The sequence below is a fragment of the Cyprinus carpio genome, chromosome A23 (assembly GCF_018340385.1).
Source record: "Cyprinus carpio isolate SPL01 chromosome A23, ASM1834038v1, whole genome shotgun sequence".
NCBI lineage: Eukaryota > Metazoa > Chordata > Actinopteri > Cypriniformes > Cyprinidae > Cyprinus > Cyprinus carpio.
Window position 1 is genome coordinate 9,319,725 of NC_056594.1, and position 9,563 is coordinate 9,329,287.

A 9,563-nucleotide genomic window follows, 5' to 3' on the forward strand; every position below is an offset into this window, starting at 1 on the left:
TATATTTCCCTTATTCTGGAATGTTTAAATTTTTACTAGTTGAATATTTAATTGAGAAAACAACTTTTAAGCAATCATTTACTTAATTGCCACTAGGTTAGTAATATAGTTAACTAAAAACCATAAAAACAAATTAAAAATTCTTAACTGATATATATATATATATATAAAAAAAGGTTTTTGATATCAACTTGTTGCCAAAGCATCATTTCTTATTTTCATTTAGTTTAACATGATGTGCTAAAATATTCCAAACTAATGCAGTCGTTTATAGAGAAAAGAGAGAGAGAGACATATTAAAAAACTAATAAAAATAACAAACCACACAACATAATTACTACAACTTTAACTAAAATTTAATCGAAAACAGAAAAAAAACAAAACAAGAACAACACAAACAAAAAGGTTTTTAAAAATACAGAAGTATCTCAAAGATTCTAAGATAACACAGACTTGAAGAATACTACAAGCCATTATGTTTTCATTTAACTTATATTTTATGTTTGTTATCATTTATATAATATATTTATAATTTAAGAAGAAAGCTCTGAAAAATAATAAGAACATTACAAGGCCAAATGCACAGAAATTGTCTTAAGCCATCAATGGTGTCAGAAACGACTGAATGACTATGTAAGGAATGAAGCGAGGTCATTCAGTGTTTATTATGTCGGTAATACCTTGCAGGACTTTTTCGTTTAGGGCTGTTGCCTGTCTCCCCTCTGCTGGCCTCCTTTAGCATCAAAATCACTGTCACCACCATCAGCCTCCTCTTCCTCATCCTCCCCATAGTCCCATTGTCATCATCACTGAAATCCTAGTGGAATACGCGGAGAATGTGTCAGAGATATCAATAACTGAATAAAAAAGTATTTAAATATCAAAATCCTGATATAAAATAATTATCACATTTTTTACTAATTAAGTAAAATAAAAACTGACACTACTCTTGCGGTCCTTGATTCGTAGAATTCATCACTACATAAGAAAAGATGCATAGCATTTATTTTTTTGAAGGGGATTATAAAAATAATTCAGAACAATAATACAGACCCTCCATGAATTTAAATAAACTAACAACAGTCCTAATGAATATGTATGCATTCCAAATGGAGGACGTGCTAAAAAAACACACACCGCAAATATGACAGTGGTGCTTAAACCTGAAAATATCACACTTTTACAACCACTATTCTATCATTTCTGCTCGTCTTAAGTACTATCTTAGACACTTACATATTTAACTATTTAACAATATTCATAATAATTCAAACCGACTGACCTGCGTTTTTACAGAGGTTTTCTCAGGTCGAGCCGATTCTCTTCCGTATTCTTCATCTGTATGAGGTCATTCAGGTTGAATCAGGCTTAGAAAACAGCACGACTTCATTCAAAACACTGATCTACTACAAACTATAAGCATGCGAACGTGTTGTCATTATGTAACATTAGGGCACATTTTCCATTTCGTGTTTTCTTTTAAGCACTTTCATGACTTTTACCAAACCTGGAGGAAACACACTTACAAATTCCATGTTAGTTCCGCCCCCCGTGAAAAACCCTGTAAAGTGGGGACAGAAGGGATGAGTAGTGCAAACAGAGCTATTCGCATTAGAGGGAGCTTACCCTGTGCATCGTCATTCAGACTCCTGAGAACTGGTGCATAGTCAACAACCATTTTATTCCTGTGACACAAAGAACATGAAAGAAAGTAAATGACCAACAGAGGAACAACACCTACATGCCGCAGAACAGGAATAGGTTTATAAATCATTTATCATCTATGACCTCAAAGATTTGTTTTACAAAACAGGGATCTATCGATCTATATGAATATTTTTATGGCACAATTATAATGCATTTATATGCTTCGATTGCAATGTCAATAAACAATAAAATGATATTTAATGAGTGTAAAGGGGGGGGGACAACGTATTCTTGTACATTACGTTGCAAATGTACTTTTTAATGGGAATGAACAATAAAATATTTTTAAATGGTGGGCGGATATATTATTATTCAAAAGTTTTATTCATCCCCATATAGCAACAGAGCTGTCACTCCTTTTATTTAAAGCTGTGCAGATTGCCTGCAGGGGGCAGGAGGAGACAGGGTTTGCCATGTTGGAGTAGGTTTAATTGCAATGCCAATAGCAGCAGTGTTTGTGGCCGCAGAGGCGGCACTAGAACGACAGGCCTTGCAGGGTCAGCTTATATCCCACTGCCCACAGAGGACTCCTCAGTTTCCAAACTTAAATACAGCTGCGTCCAACATTCCACACAGCTCCTAGAGAGCTAGCAGTTTAATAAAAAAACAGTCTGACTAGAGATAAACCACATGTTGCCAGTGTTAACGTCACTCGAGGCTCGTGGTTATATAAACGCTACGAAAACACAAGGGAGCATTGAATATATATTATCGTGTGAAACGTAACCGTGTGTTGATTACCTAGGGGCCTTAATTATGGTTGAAACAGGGACCAAACCCTAAAGGCATTATTTACCAACACAAGTTAGCAGGAGAAATGGCTCAAGTCGTGCATGTGAAGTAATGGCGCGCATTGCGTCTGCTCAAACACACACAGTCACGCGCCACTAATGCTCCCCACAGGGGTTAACTGTGGAAGAAACACGTGAAACTTTCCACCGCAGTGCCTTAGTAGTACACCACACTTTCGCTAAATGACGAAGGTAATCGCGAATGTTTTTATTATACAAAAGGATATTGAAGTAGCTGGTTGTTTTTGTATAACGGTAATTAGTCACCAGCGCGAGCTACTATCCCGCTTTTTATCTGCTTTGCGGTTAGCTCGCGCGCGTCTGCGGATGCAGAACCGGATGCAGCCATGTTTCCGATGAAAAATAAGAAATCTATACATGTATAAAGCGATGGGAATCTACGTGTTGATTTCAGCTGTGTTTTGGGCTGCAATGTAAACACACGCTGCGGAAAAACGTTGGTTTCAGCCGCTTAGCATTTAGCAAACATGGAGAGACCCGCGTACGGGAATAGCGTCGTAGTGCGAAACCGCGATTGCTGTAGAGCACGAAGAGACAAACGAAACGCTTACCTCAGAAGGCCCACTCACTACATTCTGCACACAGGTTGAGAGACTGCTATTCCAAACTGCAGTTTTATTTGAAAACCAATGTGCTTTTTTGCAGCTGAAATCAGGTGTCTGCTGCTGCTGGAAAGCTCTTTTTCTGTAGCACGGAGCTGTGTGAAACTACCCAAATGTGCAAACTGCACTAAAGAGGCCCAAATTGTGTGCGATCTAGGCATCTGTTTGCACAACGCGTTGGTCTGTGTGGGTAGAAAATGTTGGAAGTAACCACAGGCCGGATTGACCTGGATTAAGCCTGCGTCGAATAGTTTGCTAACTAATTAGCTGCTGCCTGGCCTGCCAGCCAGGATTTCTTTTACGAGTCAAAGTGGGATGGGAGTCTGAAGAACGCAAGGACCCGCAACCAGGATTGGATAACCGCACTCAGCAACAGTCCTTTACTACCACTCTTCACATAGAAAGATGGTAATCGATTGACTAGTTCATTTTATTTAACTATTTCAAATCCAGTTTAGTTGATAAGTTATTACTGTGAGATAGTGAAGCTAGACTCGTTCTATCAGGTTTAAAAAACCTATTCAACTTTGGGGGGTTTCCAGTTTCACCAGAGCACAAGGCATTTATGCACATTAATTCTGATTTAAAGGGAGTTAAAGAAAACCGAGACTGCTGAAATGTTTTGTATTACTTAGATTGTTGGAGGCAGCAGGTGTGTAATGTTGTTTTATTTCAAGAGACATTTGACTTGCTCATTAGCCATGTTATTAATACAAAAAGCATTGCCTAATCTGAATTTATTCAGATTTTCACCATTATTGGTTCAGTAATAAGTGCTTATACTAGTCTGGGTCAAATGCCAGACTAGTGGCAGTGCTGGAAATAAGAGAAGTGCTTGTCAGGGTACAAAAGCTTTTTTCCTCACAGATAAAAAGGAGAAGCTTACTTTAAGCCATTGCCACTGAGACAGTGTGAAAATGCTTCTCACTGGTAGATCCATATTAGACAGATAGGCATTAGAAATTATTTGGATAATTTGCAGTTATTAAAAATCCAAATCTGTAATTAACAAACGATTATGAAAAAAAATGTGTCCTATGATGTGTATTAAAATATAATCGCGTTGAACTTATAGTCAAGGGTGTGAACTTATAAGGTTAGTTTATTTTTCCTGGTTATCATTTGGAACAATAAACATTATTTATGACTGGGGTTGTTTTTCTGGTCATAAAGTAGCTTTGACATTCTGTGTGAAATTAAATCAGTCTTTGAAGGAGAGTGCTAAAATGAAGGACAGTTTAAAACTCTGCATTATGATAGATATGGAACAGAATTGTGTCTAATATAGACTGTCTTATTTGTGTAAGAAGTTTTGTACCATGATTTGAATTCATGTTTAGTTCTTGCAGTTCTTGTAAATATTAAGCTGGAACTTTTAAAGTTAAATCAAACAATCTTCCATCAAATACATGCATTTACAGTAATCATAAGATGTAATAAATCATAGTTTAATATTCTCTTTGACTATACTAATGCTTGTTTCCATATAAGTGCAATTATACATTCAATATATATATAGATAAGAATATATATATATAATATATATATATATATTCTATATATATATAAACCTCTACAGTATATTCAATATGTATACTCTTTTTTTTTCTTTTGGTCTTTTTTCATTTGATGGCGAACCTTAAAATAATTGCTTTCTTAATCTTAACAAGAAGAATCAGAAAACAAAACGGAAAGACTGAAAAAAGCACATCTGAAAGATTAACAACCAAACACCTTTCTTTAGCAGTTATTTAATGCAAAATATTGTTACATATAGCCACATGTAGCCTGTTGTAAAATAATTGTAAGTGGTCATATAGTCATCTAAATATTTTCACAATGGAATATTGGCTAATAATAAACTGGCTAATGTTTTCACTTGTTAAGATTACCGTAGTTTTAAATGGTTCAAACCACATTTATTAACTGAAATAGGTTTTTTTTCGATGTTTAACATTGGACAAGGGAACACACCACAACGCTCTCGAGTTCAAAGCAAAACAAACTATACAAGGCATAGTAAAAAAGTTCCAGTCCATTGTGTCTTCATGGTCAGTGTGTAAAAAAGTAAATTATAGCTTATGCTGTACCAAGCACTGGCAGTAGCCTATTCAGTTATGTGCTGTAGCTATATACATAATAAAATATCTTATACCATTCTGGTTCTCTTCAGATGACATTTAATGTAAGCTATATTAAACCAGCAGCGACACGAATGCCGACGTGCTTTAATTCCTTCAGCACGCCCTAACCACTGCTGATAGCAGGCCTGCATACACTTATATATATAGATATATAATATATATATCTAATTGGCGAGAGAGGTGGGTTACAAGTTGTTTTATCCAGTCCTAGCGGTTACAAGCCTTCCCTCCAAGTGACGAAAGTTAGTCCATAATATGGTAAAAAGCTGAGCGTTCCATCTTGAACTATGACGGGGCGAATTCCAAACGGCTTTTGTTTGCGACTTAAAGGGCACTTCGTGAGGGGGAACGCCCTTCTGTAGGGACGAATCCAACCAAAGCGAACCACTCCCTTCACGAAAGCCCCCTTCCAGAAACAAGTCCGGTTAGCGAAGGGAGCATGCGACTGGTCACTCACACGGAAGGTGTTTCCGTTTGTGACTCAGGTGATCTTCCGTTAGTAAGCTACTTGCACAGCGATGCTTTTTAAGACAACACACGGGTTGCATTTCGAGTTCACATACACACGATAAGGAAGAATAGGCTAATGAGATTTGTCTATTTTAAGCGTAAGCGGCAACAAACAGAGTTTTCACATCAGGATAAGACACATGATTTAAGAAGTTTGAAAACAATTTAATAGTAAATAAGACACAATTAGGAAAGTATTTGGAATAAAATAGCTAATAAGAAAAATAGTCATGTTGCAACAACTGATGGAGTTGCTGGATCCTGCACGCATGCGCAGCGTTGTCAAGGTAACATTTGGTCACTTCATTTCCCCGTCGCCAAGGAAGTTCCAAAACGCTTAAAACGAGACAGTAAAGCCCTGCACCCTTCAAAGAACACACTTCAAGGGCTCTGCTCTTTTGAAGGGAGTAGGGCACAGGGATGCTCACTTCCGTTTTGATATTCGCCTCCGCAAAGCAGATGGGTAGTATGAATGGGCTGCTGAACGTAAGTGGCGGATGGAGAAGAGCTGTTAAGTGCCGCTGCAATGAACCATGAGGCGCAGAGGAGCTCGGATCACAACAACAGTACACGGAGATGTGGTCCGTGTGCAGGCTTGTTTTTGAAGCTTCTCCTCATTTCTTCTTTTTAGGGAGAAGAAAGAAGGAGGATAGCGGCGCTGTACTGAGAAGTTAGTGGATGAAAAGCTAAGAGCTGGCTGCAGGTTTGAGGGATTGCCTCAGCAATAGGGACTGTCAAACATTCATCCTGTGTTCGACTTGTAAACAAAGGCGGAGAAAGTAACAAGACTCTAAGTAATTAATGCGGATTTTAATTTGTGAAGGGCAGGATATTAGTAGCACACACGAATACGGATGCTGCGAGGCTGGTTAATAACATTCAAGGCAGCTAATGAACTTTAACATCGCTGTATGTCATGCAGTATAATTAAGTCGGATGTTTTTCATTAAGTCTAACATTGGTCTGTGTTCAGACAGAACTGTCATTATCACTTTAATCAAATCTTCACAGACCTTTAACTGTGATCGTCTTAGACATCATCACGTTTTTTTTTCCGATATACCTGTATAGCAGTACGATATAATACCATGGTCCCATTGTTATTCCCAGTAATTTTCAGTTGTTTTGTTTACTTTGTATTAATCAGGCATAGGGATAAACAATTAATGTTTTTTTTTTGTTTAATTGAAAGTTTTAAAGAAATTGTATGGACAATTGCTTCAAATAGCTCATTGATAGATAAACCGTGTTCGAGGAAACCTTGGACAATTAAAACAATGTTTGTAAATTCGTTGATTTGAGTGCAAAAAAGTAAGATTTATAGACATTCAGATAACCTTTATTATAAGATTTTGTTTAGAACAGAGCCCTAACATTTTTCCTACACTACTTCCTCCTTAATTGAGTTATTTAGTATCGGTCCATTGCATTAGGTGGTTGTCCAATTTATCTTTTATATTTTGGGATTTTGTTTTTTTTGTTTTATTTTTTTTTTTTTTTTTTTTTTTTTGTTTTTATTTTTTTTTTTTGAAGGAATTTTTTTTTTTTTTTTTGTTTTTTTTTTTTTTTTTTTTTTTTTTTTTGCCTAGCTTGGCATTTGAAGGTTGTGGTATCGGGTGACTGGGAAGGCCGCTGGAGTCATATGCAAAAGTTTCTGGAGAGGACTGGCCCTTCACACACCCAGACTTTGAACCTAGTGAGGAGGTGAGAAAAGTAGTACTTTTATTATTTATTTAGAATATTTTTATTTATTTTACTTTTTTTTTTTTTGTCTTGTTTGTGATATTTGGACACTTGTACTTCATTTTAAAAGACACTACAGTTTCTGTTGGAAACATGCAAAATCCTGGTCATTGGAGCTGGGGGTCTTGGCTGTGAACTACTGAAAAACCTGGTAAGTTCTATATCTATATTTTAAATCCAGCCCCTTATTATTATTATTATTATTATTATTATTATTATTATTTTATTTTTATTCAATGAAAACTTGAGCATACTATTTTTTTAAGGCTCTGTCAGGTTTTCGTCATATTCATGTTGTGGATATGGACATCATTGATCTCTCCAACCTCAACAGACAGTTTCTCTTTAGGTACGAACCATTAAAGTGTCCATTTAAATGGATATCTGAGTTCATTGGCACCTATATTATTAAATTTTATTTATGCATAACTTCTTAAAGGTCCAAGATCTTGACGACCTAAAGCAATGTGCAGCAGAGTTTTATAACCAGCGTTTTTCCTGGTTGTAATGGGTGTACGTATCCTTAAAGTTAATACCTCTGCTATGACTCTGACTTTACACTTTTACCTGAAGTGCTGAACACACGTACGTAAGCATCTCTGTGAATGAACAAAATTTCCTTAATTTGATTTCAGCCGACTTTAAAAATTCAAGATTTTGATGCTCGTTTGATCAGACGTGAGTGCATATGTTTCATTATAGTCAAAACCATAGTGTATTTATATGTCCCGGTGATCTATCTATGAATATTTCATCTTTGCCCTTTAAGTTTTTCATATTATTGTTTGTGGGCTGGACTCGAGTTCCATTGCCGAGCGCTGGATCCATGGGATGCTGGTCAGTTCTGATACCATCATGCATTTAACTATGACATGGATTTTTATCAAAACCAGTAAACAAATGCTTGCTTAATAACACATCAAAACTAGCTGCACTTTAAAACTAAACTGCCCCCATTGAGACCGGACAAGCTACACAGTCCATTTTATTCCCCATCCATCTGTAAATAGTAGTATTAACAAATATTGTATTTTTAATTTTTCCTCTGAATTTTTATTTTAGTTAGTTAAAAAAAATTTCCTTAAATACTTAATTTTGTGTTATACGGTGGAAATGATGTGCATCCAAGTCAGGTCTTTATTGCCAATAACCTCAAAAGGGTGATCAGATTTCACATAAGGCTATCAAAGTACTTGTAAATACTAAAATTTAGTATTAAATAGTTTTGTGCTGTTGTAAAATAACTTAGTACTTTGGTAAACGCTTTATTTTAATGTGGTCCTTGTTACACATGTTCATGTACTTACTATTATAATAACAATAAATTATGACATAATTACATTCAAGTAACCCTAAGACAACACCCCTAACATATACTAAGTACATATATTTATTAAGCTTACTTAGTACTTGAATGTATAATTTAAACTGTACAAGGACACCTTAAAATAAAGTGAAACCCAAATTTTTTTTTTTTTTTTTTTACCAAAAACTTTTTTTGCAAATACTTTATTTTTTTTTTTAAAATTAAGCCTCGTTGGGCTCACATTGATTAGTCTAGTGCAGCTTTGACACTTCCAGAAATTAAAATATTATATTTTTTTTTAAAGGGGGAAAAAGGAATATGCACATTATAGTAAACTTACCTTACCATCATATTTTTTAATGTCTGCCACAGTAGCTGTAAGCCCTGACAATTTTTTTTTGGGTTTAAATTGGGTTGTTGGGGGGTTTCTTTAATTTTCCCCCTGTTTTCTTATGAAAATGGGGGTTTTGGATCCCGCTCTATCTTCCTCGATAGATGGAGGGACAGGGGGCTTTAATGGGAAGGGGAAAAAGAGTAACCCTCCCGGGGAAATGCCCGGCCTTTGTATAGACTGCACCCGGGAGCTTTCCCCCCACCACAAGTACTGTATCTCACCCTCACATGTTTTAAATTTCCATTCTTTCACTTTTAAATAAAAGGGTTTGCTTACCATAAATTTTATCATAAATGTAGTGCTGGGGATAAATTGCTGCCCTTTTTTGGGTTTTTGTTTTTCAGA

At 36.0% G+C, this 9,563-nt stretch overlaps 1 long non-coding RNA gene across 1 annotated transcript; it reads left to right on the forward strand.

Moving 5' to 3' along the window:
• The first annotated feature begins 7,399 nt into the window (after positions 1-7,399).
• On the forward strand, positions 7,400-7,895 carry LOC122135195. Its single transcript, XR_006153404.1, has 3 exons — positions 7,400-7,479; positions 7,589-7,669; positions 7,785-7,895. It is a non-coding gene; the product is annotated as an uncharacterized LOC122135195 (long non-coding RNA).
• Positions 7,896-9,563: the final 1,668 nt, after the last annotated feature.